Source organism: Sciurus vulgaris (genome assembly GCF_902686455.1).
Source record: "Sciurus vulgaris genome assembly, contig: HiC_scaffold_587_arrow_ctg1, whole genome shotgun sequence".
NCBI lineage: Eukaryota > Metazoa > Chordata > Mammalia > Rodentia > Sciuridae > Sciurus > Sciurus vulgaris.
This window is the reverse complement of record NW_027632436.1, coordinates 974,411-994,737: the sequence shown is the minus strand read 5'-3', so window position 1 is coordinate 994,737 and position 20,327 is coordinate 974,411.

Genomic DNA, 20,327 nt, shown 5'->3' with positions numbered 1-20,327 from the left:
GTCCATCTGTTACCTGGGCGCCATCAGGATGAAAATGAATTCGGGCCCCGATTTTGGTTAATAAATCTCTTCCCAGCAAGGGATAGGGGCTGTCGGGTATTGTTGTGCCCAGTGGCTCGAGACCCCACAAAGACCACCAGAGACCACGATCAATGTAAGCAACAAAGAGTCATTTATTGGCAAGCTCGAGCCTGGTCCTCTGCGCACACGGTAACCCGGTGATGCTAAGAGGCCCTGAGCCTTTGTTCAGCAGGCTTTTATAAGGAAAGGCAAACAGTTTTACAGTGTTCTTTTTAATTGGTTAACATTTGAACAGCTAAACATTAGTCCTCCTCTGGTTGGGTCCTGCCAATCTATTTGATTCTCATTGGGTCCCACCAGAACTGAACGGCCCTAGAGGAAGAAGGGAGGAGGGAAGGGGTGAACTGTGCAGGAGATGAGTTGCATTTAGGCCCCCCTGCCCTTGATAGATAAGGTTTCTAGGCAGCTGCACATTTCTCAGGCAAATATTTCTTAACAACCTCGATAAGCATGGGGGCCCAGCAGTCCTGTTTGCGCTGTATTGGCTTTTGAGGGAGCAGTCGCAACTGCCTGCATCCTGGTAATTAAGACAGCTAGCTGCACAGATATCACCCTGTTCTCAACATTCCCCCCTTTCCAAGAACATTTAGAGAGCCAATCTTGGGTCTCTATAGTTACAGCTAGTAGCAACAATACTAGGGGTCTCACTATAGTGGACACCAGAGTAGTTAACCAAGGGGAAAAATTGAACCAGAATTTAAACCAGCTCTGACTAGCTTCCCGTTTTTTCTTTCTGTTTGCTAGTCATTCTCTGACTTTTGTCATATTATCCTTGATTATCCTACAGTGATCTATATAAAAACAACATTTTTCTCCTAGGGCTGCACATAGACCTCCTTGCTTACAGTCTTTAAAGGCAGGTAAATTTGGTAATCAATGAGCTTTGGAGACCCTTAACATTTTATTCTCCCAGGGGCAGTCTCCAACTTCCAGAGGCAGATGGGTTTCATGGTCTTTATTTCCTCGATTTGACCCGATCCCCTATTTCTACACTAACTACCTGTTCTTAATTCTGGCTTTATTTCTCCCTCTAATCTTAGGAACTCCATGCTGCTGGGGAAGAGGGTCGATGACCTTTCTGACTTCTTCGAGCTGGAAGTGGGTGGCGTGGGGCAAGCAGCTTGGAGTTCCTTTTATTATTATTATTTTTTTTAAATCGGGTCAATCGAGGAGTCCAAGGTAAAAGTCTGGCTGTGGAAGAGCAGGTTGTAAAATCATCTGGGGGTGGGTGCTTCTATGAGAGAAGAACAAAAAGACATGAGTACTGAAATGAGATAAGTACAAAGTAAATGTTGCAGCATCTGAAACATGCCACTGAGTATCATGAAAATGACGGAAGTCAATTTTTCACCAGGAGGTGGAAGAACTGAGAAATTGTTCCCATAACTAGACCTAGCAAAGGCTGGAGAGGACAAGGCCTTCATTTGGGGACTTTAACATTGTCCAGGTTATCAGGAATGTAAACACAACATTTAACTCTTAATGTCATAGATGTTCCCAGAAAATATAGTTAAGCTACTTAATGTCATCTGATTTTTGTAAAATATCCTTTTATTGATATAACCTGTGTTTAGTAGAGATCTCTATACTTCTGTTACTTAGGGCTAGGTAATCATACTAGCAAACATAGATTAAGTCTACCTGTATAGCTTAGGAAGGTCTTAAACTGACTAAAAACTTCTGACTCTGGCAGTTTCTTTTGATAGTTATCAGGCACATTTGCTGAAGAATCTTTTTCTCATTTGTAGCTTCCAGTTTTTATTCTAGTGGGCTAATACAAGTGTACATCTTAAGTTACATTTAACTGTTATTTCTTTTAAATGCCCAAAAATGACTGTATTTTGGGTTTTAACTGTTTTGCTGGGTGTCTAAGATGAAGCTGGTCAAATTGACCTGGTTCCTGTCTTGTTAAAGAGTCAGCTGAGGACCTTGGGTTTTCAAGATGGCGGCCTAGAGGGTGGCTGCATTACGTGTTGCTCCAGAACTCAGGATTCAAGAGAGGAGATATTGAGACGCTTGGGACCAACTCAAAGTAGCCGGGTGACTCTCACCCCCTGGGGGGGCATCCCGGATGGGACGGGGGTCCCGGAACGCAGGAAACTTTGTGAAGTAGAACTGCCGGCGAGACACCCCTCCCCCCGCTGGAGCGCCATAGAGGAGGCAGCTCGGCACAGCGCTGGGACTCGGAGCTGCCACTGGGGCTCCGGCGGCTGCCCGGGGGAGGAGTGGCGGGGAGAACTGTGTGGACTCAGGACACCGGGGCCTGCCCTGAGGAGGAGGAGAGGAGCGTGGCCACTTGGATTCGGAGAGACTGCGCCAGAGCTGCAGGCGGTTGCCAGAGGAGAAGCCGCGCGGCGAGCTGTTTATAATCAGAACGACGCTTCTGAACACCGGGGCCTGCCCTGAGGACAAGGAGGAAGAGGAGCAGCCGCTTGGATTCGGGTGACTATACGGGAACTACAGGCGGTTGCCAGAGAAGGGGCTGCGTGGCGAGCTGTTTGGACCCTGACCACTACTGAACCCCGGGGCCTGCCCGGAGGAGTAGGAGAAGGAGGAGAAGGAGCGCGGCGGGTCCTTTGGACTCACAGTGACTGCATTAGCGCTCCAGGCGGCTGCTCAGAGGAGAAGGCGAGTGGTGAGTTGTTTGGTCTTAAAGTGACAGCTCCTGAAGACAGGGGGGCTGCCTGGAGGAGAAGCGTGGTGGGACGCTTGGTCTTGAGGGGCCACACCAGAGCTCCGGGCGGTTGCCCAGAGGACCCGTGCAGCGGGTCACGTGGATTCAGAGCCACTCAGAGGGACTGCTCCTGAACACCCGGGGGGTTATCTGGAGAAGGAGGAGGAATGGGCAGGGTCACTTCGACTCGGAGTGATTGATTGCCCCGGGCTACGGGTGGTTGGTGGGAAGAGGAGGCACGAAGTGAGTTTCTTGGACTCCTAGTGACCGCACCGGCATACTGGGCGGCTGTCTGGAGGAAGAGGCCTGTGGCGGGTCTCTGGGACTCAGAGCGATTGTTCGGGGCCACAGGTGGCTGCTCAGAGGAGGGGCCACGCAGCCAGGCGATTAGGTGCAGAACAGGGTCCCAGGATCTAGGAGGCTTCTGGGTGGAAGAGCCGCACAGAGACAGGCTTAGGGCGGAGCGAAGGTTCCAGGCCTATGGGCAAATTCTCTGAGGAGGGGCAGCCTAAGGAGATTCATCTGTGAAGGGTGAGGCTCCCAGGCCCAGGAGGTAGGGCCGGGCCCCTGGAAACTTTGCAGAGGAAGGCAGCCCAGCCCAGGCAGTAGCTGTAAATTGAGGGGAACCTCTAGGAGGAAACTGACCAGCGAGACCTCCCCACCGGGTGAGTCTTCCCTGCTGGGAGAGGTTTCCCACAAGGACGGTAAAACCAGACGCTCAGGCCCAAACAGGCCTTGCCTCAGCCCACAGCCTAGGTCCCCTTTGGATGACCATTGGTCAACAAGTGGAGGCACCTCTGCCCACTAGCAGGGAATATACCCCACCTGAAGGCCACCACTCCTAGAGAGGCAGCTTCCTTCTGGAGCACCGCATTATCAACCTCCTCCAAGACTTCAGCCTACTGAAGGCTAAGAGGGGATATATATAGAAATCTTCAGGGTCATTGTAAATCAACAGAGGAAATCTGCAATATCTCAGCGGTCCACTGATATCTGAACAACATGAGAAAACAAGGAAAGAAAATGCTGCAAACAAATCTAGATGTTACATCAATAAAACCCAATGACAGCATGGCAGAAGAAATGACAGAAAAGGAGTTCAGAATGTACACAATTAAAATGATCAGAGAAGCAAACGATGAGATGAAAGAGCAAATGCAAGCATTGAATGATCGCACCAAACGACAGTTAAAAGAGCAAATACAGGAAGCAAAAGATCATTTCAATAAAGAGTTAGAGATATTGAAAAAAAAACAAACAGAAATCCTTGACATGAAGGAAACAATAAACCAAATGAAGAACTCCATAGAAAGCATATCCAATAGGATAGAACACCTGGAAGACAGAACCTCAGACATTGAAGACAAAATATTTAACCTTGAAAACAAAGCTGAACAAACAGAGAAGATGGTAAGAAATCATGAACAGAATCTACAAGAACTATGGGATATCATGAAAAGGCCAAATTTAAGAATTATTAGGATTGAGGAAGGCCTAGAGAAACAAGCCAAAGGAATGAACAACCTATTCAATGAAATAATATCAGAAAATTTCCCAAATCTGAAGAATGAAATGGAAAATCAAGTTCAAGAGGCTTACAGGACTCCAAATACACAAAATTACAACAGACCCACACCAAGGCACATTATAATGAAAATACCTAGCATACAGAATAAAGACAGAATTTTAAAGGCTGTGAGAGAAAAGAACCAAATTACATTCAGGGGGAAACCAATACGCATATCAGCAGATTTTTCAATCCAGACCCTAAAAGCTAGAAGGTCCTGGAACAACATTTTTCAAGCCCTGAAAGAAAATGGATGCCAACCAAGAATCTTATACCCAGCAAAACTTACCTTCAAATTTGACGATGAAATAAAATCCTTCCATGATAAACAAAAGCTAAAAGAATTTACAAAAAGAAAGCCAGCATTACAGAACATTCTCAACAAAATATTCCATGAGGAAGAGATGAAAAACAAAGAAGCAAATCAGCAAAGGGAGGAATTATCCTAAAGGAATTGTCAAATAAAGGAGGAAACAAGTTGTGTCAAACAAATAAATAAACAAAATTTTAAAAATGAACCAAATGACCGGGAAACCAAATCATTTCTCTATAATAACCCTGAACGTTAATGGCCTGAATTCATCAATCAAAAGACACAGACTGGCAGACTGGATTAAAAAGAAAGATCCAACAATATGTTGCCTGCAAGAGACTCACCTCATAGAAAAAGATACCCATAGATTAAAGGTGAAAGGATGGGGAAAAACATACCATGCACATGGACTCAGCAAAAATGCTGGAGTATCCATCCTCATTTCCGATAATGTGGACTTCAAGCCAAAGTTAGTCAGAAGGGATAAAGAAGGTCATTTCATACTGCTTAAGGGAAGCATAAATCAGCAAGATATAACAATCATAAATATCTATGCCCCAAACAGTGGCTCATCTATGTATGTCAAACAAATCCTTCTCAATTTCAGAAACCAAATAGACCACAACACAATAATACTAGGTGATTTTAACACGCCGCTCTCACCACTGGACAGATCTTCCAGACAAAAATTGAACAAAGAAACCATAGATCTCAACAACACAATCAATAATTTAGACTTAACGGACATTTATAGAATATTCCATCCAACCAAGAGTGAATACACTTTCTTCTCAGCAGCACATGGATCCTTCTCTAAAATAGACCATATATTATGCCACAAAGCTAATGTTAGCAAATACAAGAAGATAGAGACACTAGCATGTATTCTACCAGATCATAATGGATTGAAGTTAGAAATAAATGAAAGAGTAAAACACAGAAACTATTCCAACATCTGGAGATTAAACAATATGCTATTATATGATGAATGGATAACAGAAGATATTAGGAAGGAAATTAAAAAATTCTTAGAGGTAAATGAGAACAAAGAAACATCATATCAAAACCTCTGGGACACTATGAAAGCAGTACTTAGAGGGAAATTTATTTCATGGAGCGCATTTAATAAAAGAAGTAAAACTCAACAAATAAACAACCTAACACTACAGCTCAAAGCCTTAGAAAAAGAAGAACAGAACAGCACCAAAAGTAGTAGAAGACAGGAAATTGTTAAACTCAGAGCTGAAATCAATGAAATTGAAACAAAAGAAACAATACAAAAAATTGACAAAATAAATAGTTGGTTCTTCGAAAAAATAAACAAAATTGATAAACCTTTAGCCACACTAACAAAGAGAAGACGAGAGAAAACCCAAATCACTAAAATTCGGAATGAACAAGGAAATATCACAACAGACAGGATGGAAATACAAAACATAATTAGAAGCTATTTTGAAAATCTATACTCCAACAAAATAGAAAATTTCGAAGACATCAACAGGTTTCTAGAGACATATGAATTGCCTAAACTGAATGAGGAGGACATAAACAATTTAAATAGACCAATTTCAAGTACTGAAATAGAAGAAGTCATCAAAAGCCTACCAACAAAGAAAAGTCCGGGACCAGATGGGTTCTCAGCCGAGTTCTACAAAACTTTTAAGGAAGAGCTCATTCCAATACTTCTCAAAGTATTTCATGAAATAGAAGAGGAGGGAACCCTCCCAAACTCATTCTATGAAGCCAATATCACACTGATACCTAAACCAGACAGAGACTCATCAAGGAAAGAAAATTTCAGACCAATATCCTTAATGAACATCGACGCAAAAATTCTCAACAAAATTTTAGCAAATCGCATACAAAAACATATTAAAAAGATAGTGCACCATGATCAAGTGGGTTTCATCCCAGGGATGCAAGGTTGGTTCAACATCAGGAAATCAATAAACGTAATTCACCATATTAATAGACTTAAAGTCAAGAATCACATGATTATTTCAATAGATGCAGAAAAAGCATTTGATAAAATACAGCACCCCTTCATGCTTAAAACACTAGAAAAAATAGGGATAGTGGGAACATTCCTTAATATTGTAAAGGCCATTTATGCTAAGCCCATGGCTAATATCATTCTAAATGGTGAAAAACTGAAAGCATTCCCCCTAAAAACTGGAACAAGGCAGGGATGCCCTCTTTCACCACTTCTATTCAACATCGTTCTTGAGACTCTGGCCAGAGCAATTAGACAAACCAAAGAAATTAAAGGGATACGAATTGGAAAAGAAGAACTCAAACTATCCCTGTTCGCTGATGACATGATTATATATTTAGAGGAACCTGGAAATTCCACCAGAAAACTCTTAGAACTCATAAGTGATTTCAGTAAAGTAGCAGGTTACAAGATCAATGCCCATAAATCCAACGCATTTTTATACATAAGTGATGAATCTTCAGAAAGAGAAATTAGGAAAACTACCCCATTCACAATAGCCTCGAAAAAAATAAAATACTTGGGAATCAATCTCACAAAAGAGGTGAAAGACCTCTACAATGAGAACTATACAACACTAAAGAAAGAAATTAAAGAACACCTTAGAAGATGGAAAGATCTTCCATGTTCTTGGATAGGAAGAATTAATATTGTCAAAATGGCCATACTACCTAAAGTGCTATACAAATTCAATGCAATTCCAATTAAAATCCCAATGACGTACCTTACAGAAATAGAGCAGGCAATTATGAGATTCATCTGGAAGAATAAGAAACCCAGAATAGCTAAAGCAATCCTTAGCAGGAAGAGTGAAACAGGGGGTATTGCAATACCAGATCTTCAACTCTACTACAAAGCAATAGTAACAAAAACGGCATGGTATTGGTACCAAAATAGAAAGGTAGATCAATGGTACAGAATAGAGGACACGGACACAAACCCAAATAAATACAATTTTCTCATACTAGACAAAGGGGCCAAAAATATGCAATGGAGAAAAGATAGCCTCTTCAACAAATGGTGCTGGGAGAATTGGAAATCCATATGCAACAGAATGAAACTAAACCCATATCTCTCACCATGCACGAAACTAAACTCAAAATGGATTAAGGACCTCGGAATCAGACCAGAGACCCTGCAGATTATAGAAGAAAAAGTAGGTCCAAATCTTCATCTTGTTGGTCTAGGACCAGACTTCCTTAACAGGACTCCCATAGCACAAGAAATAAAAGCTAGAATCAACCACTGGAATAGATTCAAACTAAAAAGCTTTCTCTCAGCAAAGGAAACTATCAGCAATGCGAAGAAAGAGCCTACAGAGTGGGAGAATATCTTTGCCAATCATACTTCAGATAGAGCACTAATCTCCAGAATCTATAAAGAACTCAAAAAACTCTACTCCAAGAATTCAAACAGTCCAGTCAACAAATGGGCTAAGGAAATGAATAGACACTTCACAGAAGAAGATCTACAAGCAATCAACAAACATATGGAAAAATGTTCAACATCTCTAGTAATAAGAGAAATGCAAATCAAAACCACCCTAAGGTTCCATCTCACCCCAATTAGAATGGCGATTATCAAGAATACGAGCAACAACAGGTGTTGGCGAGGATGTGGGGAGAAAGGTACACTCATACACTGCTGGTGGGGCTGCAAATTAGTGCAGCCACTATGGAAAGCAGTGTGGAGATTCCTTAGAAAACTTGGAATGGAACCACCATTTGACCCAGCTATCCCACTCCTTGGCCTATACCCAAAGGACTTAAAATCTGCATACTACAGAAATACAGCCACATCAATGTTCATAGCTGCTCAATTCACAATAGCCAGACTGTGGAACCAACCTAGATGCCCTTCAATTGATGAGTGGATAAAGAAACTGTGGTATATATATACTATGGAATATTACTCAGCCATAAAGAATGATAAAATTATGACATTTGCAGGCAAATGGATGAAATTGGAGAATATCATGCTAAGTGAGATAAGCCAATCTCAAAAAGCCAAAGGACGAATGATATCGCTAATAAGTGGAGGTTGACACATAATGGGGGGGAGGGAAGGGTTAGAGTTAGGGTTAGGGAGGGGGGCAAGTATGGAGGAAGGAAGTACTGTATAGAGGGTAAAGAGGGGTGGGAGGGGTGGGGGGAAGGGAAAAAAATAACAGAATGAATCAAACAACAATGCTCTATGTAAATTTATGATTACACAAATGGTATGCCTTTACGCCATGTACAATCAGAGAAACAACATGTATCCCATTTGTTTACAATAAAAAAAAAAAAAAAAAAAAAAAAAAGAGTCAGCTGAGTTCCCACAGGGGTCACTCGTAGAGAACTTAAGAGCACCTTCTTAGCTCCACCAGTGCCATTGGTTAGGTAGGGTCTTCTTGATGACGTGGCTTTCCTTGAAAGCATCAGGGATGTCTCCCTTTTTCCATGACTTTCCTCTGCAGCAGATGCACTGAGTGAATTTTCATCCTCTAGTCTCAACAATCTCCTTGATCAGGAGGTTGTGTGACCCAGAGTTGCAGCGCTCCTTAGAGAAGTCCCCTTATTCCCTGGGTTCAGGCTGACTTTGAGGGCAAGATACTGTTTTTTTCTTGGCCTCTGTATTTAATTCCAATTTCTAAGTTTGATCTTAATCATCCAGCAAGCCAGTCTCACCAGTCATTAAGTAAGAGTACTGGGCTTTAACTTTAATGTCCATAACTTTACAGTTATTTACCCTTTTATCTAACTGGAGTCTGTATTAGTACTGGAAGTTACCACTATCTGTTCTATAGGTGATGGCTTATTATCACAAGTTACCTAGGTTGTATATTCTGGAAGCAGCTACTTCTGAAAAACAGTAACAAGCAACAGTTTTACAAAATGAGATTAGCAAGAGTAAAAACATATTCAGCTTGTTTAATAGCTATCTTGAATTTGGACTGAGAACCACATTATATCCCCTATTTGAGATCATAGTAATTTTATAACAAAAACCAATCTTTTGACTATAACTTTAAATAAGCTGAAGTCTGGCTTATTTTGGAGTCACTCTAATATGCAGCAGGGTGTGGCAGAGCCTTATCTTAGGTAAGGCAGGGCTCTTCACAAATCTTAAGTAAAATGTTCTAATCCTGAAGCTAATTTTTTCCCCTTTTGCCATAACCAGCATGACCAAATTTTCAAGTTCAGTGAGGGGCAAAGGAATATTAGAAAATAAAGGTTTATAAATACAGATTTTGAAGATTAAGCTGAGATCAGATGGAGCTCTGTTCTCTGATGGAGATGCAGATCCAAAGAGTTATGTTAGCAATCTTTATACATGTCTTATTATTAGGTTGAAGACTATGTAAGCATTATTCTTTGTTTTCAGGAGAGTTACAGAGACTAGAACATCTACGTAACTTTTTCCACAACTGCAAAGTGCAATGTTAAGAACTCTGTGTAGCTCTCAAAGAAGTCCACTGTCCAAAGTTACTGTAAGGTGGGCAGGAACTAGAGAAGGGAGCTGATGAAACACTGATTATCTAGCAAAACAATTTTTTTTTTTTTTTTTTGCCCAAGAGCTGTGTGCCTGAGATCAATGTAAGAGCTGAAAGGACTCCTGTATAGAGCCTCCCCAGGGAGGGCACTGCCACATCAGTTAGGCATTTTGTGCCCCTACACAGGAACACTTCCAGGCACCAGGCATGCTACAGTCATGTGGTCAGAGACCCCAATCTCAGTCATTGTTGTCTCATTTTTGCTATTGTGCATTATACTCTTTATTAAATGTCATTTTAAGAAGTTTACATATATTGATTCCTGAGTCTATATGAACATTAGTTAACACAGACTAACATTATATCCAAAACAGGAATCAATCAAAGAACGGCTGAGAGAGCTTTTAAGTTTTCTTTTGTATAGCAAAATGCTTTCACCTTCTATGATATGAACCTTTAAACAAATCAGTCTGTCACTAACTCTTAGATATACATTTACATTTAAATGTTTATCTCAGTGAAATAAGTAACCAATTTTATTTATATCTTATTGATAATAGGTCCCATAATAAAATATTAAGTGATAAAAATAAATTCCCAATAAAATGTACTCCTTAAGTTTAAGATTACCATTACAGACAAGTTTATTCTGGAGAATAGCAACACTTGATAAATTCCCTGCTTTAAAAACTTGTATACCTGGAAAATATGAACACATTTAATATGCAACTAATGACTTTCACAATTACCTTGACACTTTTTTTTGTCTTACCAAATTTAGTTTTTAAAGAAAAATGTAGACTCTGTAACATAGTACAATACTCTTAACAGTTGTTTAACCATAATTGTGTATACCCCAATTTTTAAGACTAATTGTTCTAAAGAATAAAACTTAATAGACACAAAGTTAACAGAAAATTAGTGTTTCAAATCCTTGTTATTTTACCATGTCATTTTACCATATAGATTAGACTTCAGTTTATATCAGAACATTAGTATTTTTCCTTAGGAAAAACCTTAAATAGCTTTAACCGATTGTCTCACATACTTGTAACCAACTTAGTTTCATGCAAACTTGTTGACATTTGTTCTTTACTTACACACAGACTTTCTTAGCACTTACTTAGACCTTCATGTATTTTATCACATAAACACTTTTTTTACCCAGAAACATTTTTTTTTCCCTTTTACTAAATATATTTTCATATCCAGAGCCTTTTATTTTTTCTTTCCTTTCTGTCGACACTTTTTTTTTGTTCACATTCTGAAACAACTCTCATGAAATTTCTGAATTTAGATAAATTACTCCATTTTAACAAGATAAAATACCTTGTTGTTTATAGTACTCTAACTGAAACACAGTGAGAGGGGAGATGGTAACTCTAAATCCAAACCTAAGAGCTCCTTGGAGCTTTGCAGAACTGGAGGGGGAGCAGGGTGAAGTGGTAAGGAAGCAGATGGAACGCTCACCCTCCGGGTTGGGCTTTTACCTGTTAGGACATAACTCTTAATAACCTTGTTTTTAGTAATGACACAAAGCAATTTTAAACACTTTTTAGTTTACCAACCTATGAAAACACCAATAATGTTTAGGTATGATACCCCATGGAATTTAAGGACTTAAGAGTACTTAATGTTATTTAACAATTAGCATTTTAACTTTGCAAATTAATCAATTAATCAGATGTCTTTACAAACACATTTGAGTTGTCCTATACATGTTAAATTTAATTTACTTATTCTGCAAAAACCAAGATATCAGACAAGTGTCCTGAACAGTATTTGCTGTCTCTTTCCTGTTGAAGAAAAGTATTAGACATTGTTTAACATCAACATTGCATTAGTTTGACTACTTAGAGACTTGCGAATTATTTCTGAAGACATTTCACTTTTATTAGTTTACCCAACTTAAATTGAACCCTTTTAAATCACGTGAATAAAAGTATTTGGATCCATTTTTAAATTTTAATTTTAGGAGCGCTCAGTTTTGATACAGACAAAACATGACATCAGACACAAAAACAAATAACATAAAATCAAAGGCCTTGTAACTTTACTTACTGGAGAACAATCACAGATGTTTAAAAATAACTCTAGAGTTGGATAAAAATAGAACTGATAACAAAAAAAATCATTAACCTAGGTATGTAGGATCAAAATTATGAGCTCAGAAATACAGCATTAAAGAAAAACAAAACAAAACAAGAATCCTAGAGAATGAGTTAGATCTGTGTAGCAGCCCAGGAGTTTAAAACGCGCCTCTTTTTTTTTTTTTTTTTTTTTTCAGGTTACTCCCCCCTCTCCCACTGAAACTGCTACAGTTCACATTCCAATGCAGACTTCAGCAAGGCCAGGCAGGGGGAAGGGAGGGATTGCCCAGGACTTTTTAACCCCTTTTTTCCTGGTTGAGAAATCGGGTTAGGTTTGAATGCAGAAAATCACAAAACATTATTTCCCACTACTTTTGGAGAATAGAGCTGCTGAGCTCTCCGCCTAGGGGGATTGGAGTAAACAAATCTCTTAGGAACAAGGAGAAGGACTGTAAAGTACCCTGCAATGAGTATCCCTAAGCCTAAGAATAGGGGACCTGAGGGAGGACAAAGGGAGCCCATCCTCCGACAAACAAAGAGGTGCTTAGGACAGACTAGTGACGGGCAACTATGCAAACAAAGGGAACCTGGGCATTTCCATACTAATTGTCCCAGGTCTTATTCCTACAGTTTGGATTCCTATATCTGACCAGCAAGGGAAGGGGAGCATCCAGGAGGGAGTGGATGTGCAGGAGTATTGTGTAGCCCATTTTACCCTCCAAAAATGAAGAGACAGAAACCAGCACCTCAAACAGATGTGGGGTGCATGAAGAGAGAAGCTTATTTATCTCACTCGAAGTAGATCTTGGAGAAGATTGGCTACTCCATGGAGCAGAGTGCAGCAAACTTACCCTCCTTTAGGTGTTCACACTGAAGTTCTTTCCTCTGGCACAGACCTCGAGAAGTGACTCAGGAGGAAAGTCTTAGGAGTCACCTGAGCCTATTCCCTGTATAATTCCAAAAGGATAAAATGAATTTGACCATTGATTAGTATTTCTCCTGTCTATCAGGAGATTCATAGACCCGTTTTCCTCCAGATTGGAGATGAGAAATTTAAGAATGAGAAACAGTGAGAATAGTAGCAAACTGACACAATGAAGAATTCAATAGGAGGCAAGAGTAAAGACCATACCATACAATACACAAACAGACAGACATATAGCGCGCTAGATCAAAGTTGGCTAGTTGGTATTTTGTCGACAAAAACAAAGGCCCAGATGCGACAGAGTCGCCCAGATGCAGCACAAAGGCTGCCCAGATTGCAGCCCAAAGGCTGCCCAGATGCGACAGAGTCGCCCAGATGCAGCACAAAGGCTGCCCAGATGGGTCGAGGGGACGTCTCCCGAGACCCTGCTGGGGTCCTATAGCACGTCCGCCAGGACTTTGCCAGCCCAGAACCAGAACCTGCAGGCAATCCAGACAGAAATACGGCAATGCCTTACTCACCGGCCAATGATGTTACTTATGACTCTATGATCAGGTGTCTGGGTGGGCTTGGGGTATCCCGGACGAGCCCCCATATGTTGTGCCCAGTGGCTCGAGACCCCACAAAGACCACCAGAGACCACGATCAATGCAAGCAACAAAGAGTCATTTATTGGCAAGCTCGAGCCTGGTCCTCTGCGCACACGGTAACCCGGTGATGCTAAGAGGCCCTGAGCCTTTGTTCAGCAGGCTTTTATAAGGAAAGGCAAACAGTTTTACAGTGTTCTTTTTAATTGGTTAACATTTGAACAGCTAAACATTAGTCCTCCTCTGGTTGGGTCCTGCCAATCTATTTGATTCTCATTGGGTCCCACCAGAACTGAACGGCCCTAGAGGAAGAAGGGAGGAGGGAAGGGGTGAACTGTGCAGGAGATGAGTTGCAGTTAGGCCCCCCTGTCCTTGATAGATAAGGTTTCTAGGCAGCTGCACATTTCTCAGGCAAATATTTCTTAACGACCTCGATAAGCATGGGGGCCCAGCAGTCCTGTTTGCGCTGTATTGGCTTTTGAGGGAGCAGTCGCAACTGCCTGCATCCTGGTAATTAAGACAACTAGCTGCACAGATATCACCCTGTTCTCAACAGTATGACTAAGAATGAGTGGGACCCAAGTCTACTGTTCTTTTGGTCGTCCAGGGGCACTTTTTAATCCCCGTAGCTCCTTGTACCCACGAGGCCCTTGTTGAAATCTTTCCTTGAGGGTCAGTCAAAGCTGAATATTGAGCTCCTGTATCCACCAAAAACTGCACTGGAGTCCCCTCCACTTTCAGAGTTACCCTGGGTTCGGGGAGGGGTTCCGAACCCTGTCGCCCCTAATCGTACATTTCATCTCGGGTGACCAGGACCTATGATCTCCTAGTCGTTCCTCTACCATCTCTAGATCTGTGGTTTCTTTTTGTAGGGCATTCTCTAGCCCAATGACCTTCCTCCTTACAGTAGACTCACTGATTCTGATCCAGCTCATGTGCCCTGGAGTCCCCAGGTGGTGGCCGATTGCTTGGGAGTCTGTTTCTTTCTTTCTCTGTCCTCCCGCCCTGCACTGCTACTGCTAATGCTGTAGTCATTTCCCTAGTAGCCCTAAGCTGTTTTTCTTCTGGTGCATCTCTGTTGTTGAATACCCGCTGGGCTATTCTCATTAAGTCTTGAATACTTCTCCCTTCTAAATCCTCTATTCTCTGTAACTTACACCTTATATAAGGTGCTGCCTGGTTAACAAAACTCATCACAACTGCTGCCTGATTCTCGGGTGACTCTGGATCCATAGGAGTGTACTGTCTAAATGCTTCCATTAATCTTTCTAAATAAGCTGAGGGTGATTCCTGCCTTTCTTGCTTTACTGAGTATACCTTGGCCAAATTGGTGGGCTTACGAGCTGCAGCCCGAGACCCCCCATTAGAGTCTGGCGATAAACCCGGAGTCTCTCCCTACCTTCAGCCGTATTGTAGTCCCATTCATCTTGTGGCGGCCTGGACAAGGGGAAAGAAGCATTAATTATGTCAGGGTTTACAGTGGGCTGTCCATCGTCTCCTGGGACCAACTTTCTGGCTTCCATCTGGATTCTTTCATGCTCCTCGGTCGTAAACAGGATCCGGAGTAACTGCTGACAGTCATCCCAAGTAGGCTGATGAGTAAACATGACACTATCTAAAAGGGAAATTAAGTCTTTAGGATTGTCAGAAAACTTAGCATTTTCATTCTTCCAATTATATAAATTGCTCGTAGAGAAGGGCCAATATTGAAGCCGGGTATTGCCAGCTTTGTCTGGTGGCCCAGTTTCTCGGAGCTGCAGAGCAATCGTAGAATCTGGAGCTTCTGGTTGGGAGGGGTAGGCTGCCCGCTGAACTCGGCCTCGCGTTCTCCTTGCCGGCCCTCCCGAGCCAGTTCTTTCTTCTTCATTTCCAGCTGCAGCAGCTTCTCTTTCTTCTGCAGCCTCCTGTCCTGGGTCCTGAGGAGGAATAGGGGCTTGCATATACGGAGGGGGGTTAGAGAAACGGTGGTCTGAATCTTCCTCTGGGAGAATGGGGTGAGGAGCTGTGGGCTTTTCTGAGAAGCCTAACTTCTTTAGGGCAAGCATTTCAGTTGTGGGGGAGGGCAGTGGCGGTAGGAAGGGAGAAAGCCAGGTTGGAGGGTCACTGTCTACTAAGCTTTCCCAGGTCAGAATATATGGAATTTGATCTGGGTAGCCAATTTTCCCTGATTGGAAGACTTTCTCTTTGACTTTTCGGATGGTTGGAAGGTTGAAGGTTCCCTCTGGGGGCCATCCCACTTGGAAGGTGGGCCATTCCGACCTGCAAAGGGTTACACATTTTTTTTTACTGATCTCAGCTGACAAATTGTATGCTCTGGCTTGAGCCTCCCCAAAGTGGCTGACTACTATGGCCAAAGGGGTACTCTGAGTTTGGCCCATTTCTACAGCAACTAGATATCCCACTATGGAGAGGAGGAGAAATGTAAAGGTTAGATAAAAAAGAAATCTGATCAGATGACGCCAGCGTGGGTTGGAGATGTCGTTACAGCAGAGAGCCTCCGCTGGTTGTCTATCCGGTTGAAATCCTGTTTCCTGTATAATTCCAAAAGGATGAAGTGAATTTGACCATTGGCTAGTATTTCTCCTCTCCGTCCGGAGATTTATAGACCCGTCTTCCTCCAGAATGGAGATGAGAAGTTTAAGAATGAGAAACAGAACAGTAGTGGACTAACACACCGAAGAATTTTAATAGGAGGCAAGAGTAAAGACCATACAGGACAATACACAAATGCACAAACAGACAGACATATATGTATTGCGCGCTAGATTACAATTGGCTAGTTGGTATTTTGTCGACAAAAACAAAAGTCCAGACACAACACAAAGGCCGCCGAGACACGACAAAGTCACCCAGATGCAGCACAAAGGCTGCCCAGATGGGTCGAGGGGACGTCTCCCGAGACCCTGCTGGGGTCCTATAGCGCGTCCGCCAGGACTTTGCCAGCCCAGAACCAGAACCTGCAGGCAATCCAGACAGAAATACGGCAATGCCTTACTCACCGGCCAATGATGTCACTTATGACTCTATGATCAGGTGTCTAGGTGGGCTTGGGGTATCCCAGGCGAGCCCCCATATGTTATGCCCAGCGGCTCGAGACCCCACAAAGACCACCAGAGACCACGATCAATGCAAGCAACAAAGAGCCATTTATTGGCAAACTCCAGCCTGGTCCTCTGCGCACACGGTAACCCGGTGATGCTAAGAGGCCCCGAGCCTTTGTTCAACAGGCCTATTTATAATGAAAGGCGAAAAGTTTTACAGTGTTCTTTTTAATTGGCTGACATAAAATTATATATATGATGTTATTTTAAGTTCTGAGTCTCCGAGAGGAGTGTTATCATTATCTTTTAAGTTTGCCTTGGCACTGGCAAGGTCAGCTGCCTGGCCTTTACGGATAAGAGGTGAAGATTCTTTGCAGCTTTTATGAGGGGTTTGAGGGCAATTAGGGAAGAGGCTTTTGTTTACACAGGTACGGGCTCTTTCTATCTTTACAAGATAACCACAAGAACAAAACAAATATTTCAACATAACAAAAGATATTTATATACAAACAAGTCACTGTGGACAATAGAGCATGTTAAAATGTAATAACATAGAGCAGTGTTGTCAAGGTAGATCCTGGAAGACCAGAGTTTCTTCTAGGGTACCACAAGTTCAAAGCTATTTTATTTTAATAGCAAAATGTTATTTGCCTTTTTTCATTCAGGTTCTCCTAAGAGTATATAGTTGAATTTCCCAAAGGTTACATGACAAAAGATGAACATAAAATACAGAAAGAGGGGAATCCAACCGTATTCTAATTTCAAGATTTGCAGATCTTTACAACAATGCCACTTTTATGTACGTTAATACGTAATATGTACACAATATTTTATGTGAATGTAGTTTTTTAAATTCTCAGCTTTAATTCACCACAGGGCAAATATTGAAGATAACCTAAAAATAAATAAAAACTCATTGGAATTTTAAGTGTTGGGGAAGAGCTATTAATTTACCATCAAAAATCACTCAGGCTGTTCCCTCGAGGGGAACAACTGCCCTGCTAAGGTCTGGCCAGACATCCTATGGGAGGGTCTCCACATTCTAATGGTATAAGAGACACACCTATAATGGTGACTGCGCCCTCATGGTGACCCCCTCCTCCTATGTGGCACTGCCTAACTCACTAACAGTTTACTCAGACCTCCTGCACTGCTGCCCTCCCCTGAAACCTGGGATGTATGTTCTTACCCAGCAACCAGTTATGTGTAACTCCCTGGTTGGCCTGCTTATCTCCACCTCCTACTGTCAGGGTTTGGTTATTAGCAGTTCTGCGAACGTGATCAACTCGTGCTTGCCATATAGTCCTATGGAACTCTTCCCTGCATGAATCCCCCGTGCCTTGTTAATTTTTAAGCTAATTAGCTCCCACCTAGCCCCCATCCTACATAAAACCTGTGTAACCTCCTCAATAGAGTTCCTGCTTCACCACGTGCGCTGACAGACCTCTTGGCTCTGGTGTGGTTCCTTAGCTACCCACACTCATCATCCAGCTCTGCCCCATATTCTCCTTTGGGCTGGCCCTAAGGAGATACATGGGACCTTGTTGCTCAACAGGAAGCAACACTAGGGGGGTGTCCTTTCACATGTTGATAGTAGGTGTGGTTGCTATAGACTATGCCTGGGTCATAGAAAGTTCAGCACAGATATTCAGACTCAACCTTTAAAATCAGGCACAGCATCTTATAATGAATGCCACACGAACCAACATATAATTTGCATTGTATGTATCTTGGATATTTTCATCTCATGTTTGTATGTGTTCATTTCTATTGTACTTTATATGAATATTATTCTACAACAGTTTGGAATTGTTTAAAAATTGTGCTTCACTATGGAACTATGGAGAAATACTGAACTACGTATCTGGTTTTTTTTCCTTTATTTATTTATTTATTTATTTTTTTTTTGCGGTGCTGGGGATTGTACATATCTTTCAATAATAGCAGTTGGTATGATCCTTAAAGCAAATTGTTATGACTAGAAATTATATCTACTTCATTAACAACAAAGAAGAGGGCAGCCTCTCTATGTATGCTATTTATAATATCAATATAATGCAATCACACTTACAATGGGAATTTGCAATGCCAAAGAGAACCATACATACCCCCTTCAGTGAAGAAATTTTCCATGGACCTCAGATGAATTCATTTCATTAAGTTCATCTTTGCTATGTTAGGGAAATTAGAAAAAATGTTGAACATTTACTAAAAAGACATTTTAAGCAAAAAGTTCCATCACAGTAAAATAAGACAAAGGGGAAAACAAGAAAGACAAGACCCACTGAAAAACCTGAAAGCAAATCTCACAGGGTGCTTTAGCTACAGAAATTAGGTGAAAGACTTGACTTCCTACATCCAACTCCTTTCTCAAACGGGTTTATTTTTGATTTGGATCAGCTTCCTATACATAAAAAATAATGAGGATTGTACTATGAAGAGGATCATGACTAACATTAGCCCTGAGTTTCACCCTTGATTTTCTGCTAATTAATTGCAAAGTTGCCAGTCATGGTGACACAAGCCTGTAATCTCAGCAGCTTGAGGTAAAGCCAGGATGGAAAGTTCAAAGCCAGCCTCAGCAACTTAGTGAAGAATTAAGAAACTCAACAAGACCCTGTCTCTATGTAAAATATAAATAAGGGCTGGGGATGTGGCGTAGTTGTTAAGCACCTCTGAGTTCAATCACTGGTACAAAAAAACTGAAGCCAGAATTAAGTACAGGTAGTTAGTGTAGAAATAGGAAATCAGGTCAATTCAAGGAAATGAAGTCATGAAGCCATCTGCCTCTGGAAGTTGGAAATTGTTTCTGGAAGAATGGAATGTCAAGGATCTCTGGAGCCCATTGATTACCAAATTTACCTGCCAAATTTACCTGCCTTTATCAAGGACTGCAAGCAAGGAGCTGCTAATTAATGCCCCCTGGGCCCTTACCTGCCTGAATCACCTTGGCCCACCCCCTGCCCATGGCTTCTCACTTAATGCAAAACCAGGCCTAGTCACATAGGCAAGAAGGAGAGATAAGGGGGAGAGAACTGGAGAACAAAAGAGAATTTAACCTATAAAAGATGTAGGGTGTCCTCACTTCTTGGGACTTTTAGAACATCAGCCATGGCTCCCTTCTTCCTGCCGGGAGAAATTTGTATTATTATCTTTAAATAAAACCTGCTTAATATGCATGCCTTGGTGTGCTTCTCTTGTGTTCAATCTTCAACATTAGAAGGAGCAGAACTCGTCACCGGTAAACAGCGGTATCAAAACAAGCATAAACATACATTCAAATTGCAGGGATATCAGCAAATTGCTTAATTTCTCACTACTTTCATTTTTTTCACCCATAATAAACAGGTAACATTTTCTCCACGTTTATTGAGTGAAGGAGTGATGGCAAAACCAGACCTGGTTGTAAAATGAAATTACAAAAACCTTATGGTCAGAATCTGGTACCTGGGGAAGGGGCCAATTCCACTCCCCTCTCTTAGCCTTTCTACAGGAAGTTGAATTGACCAATAAATAACTGCACTAAGAGTCTAACTAATTCCTCCTGAAATGTAATAGATGTCTGTGAGAGGAGCTGTTTC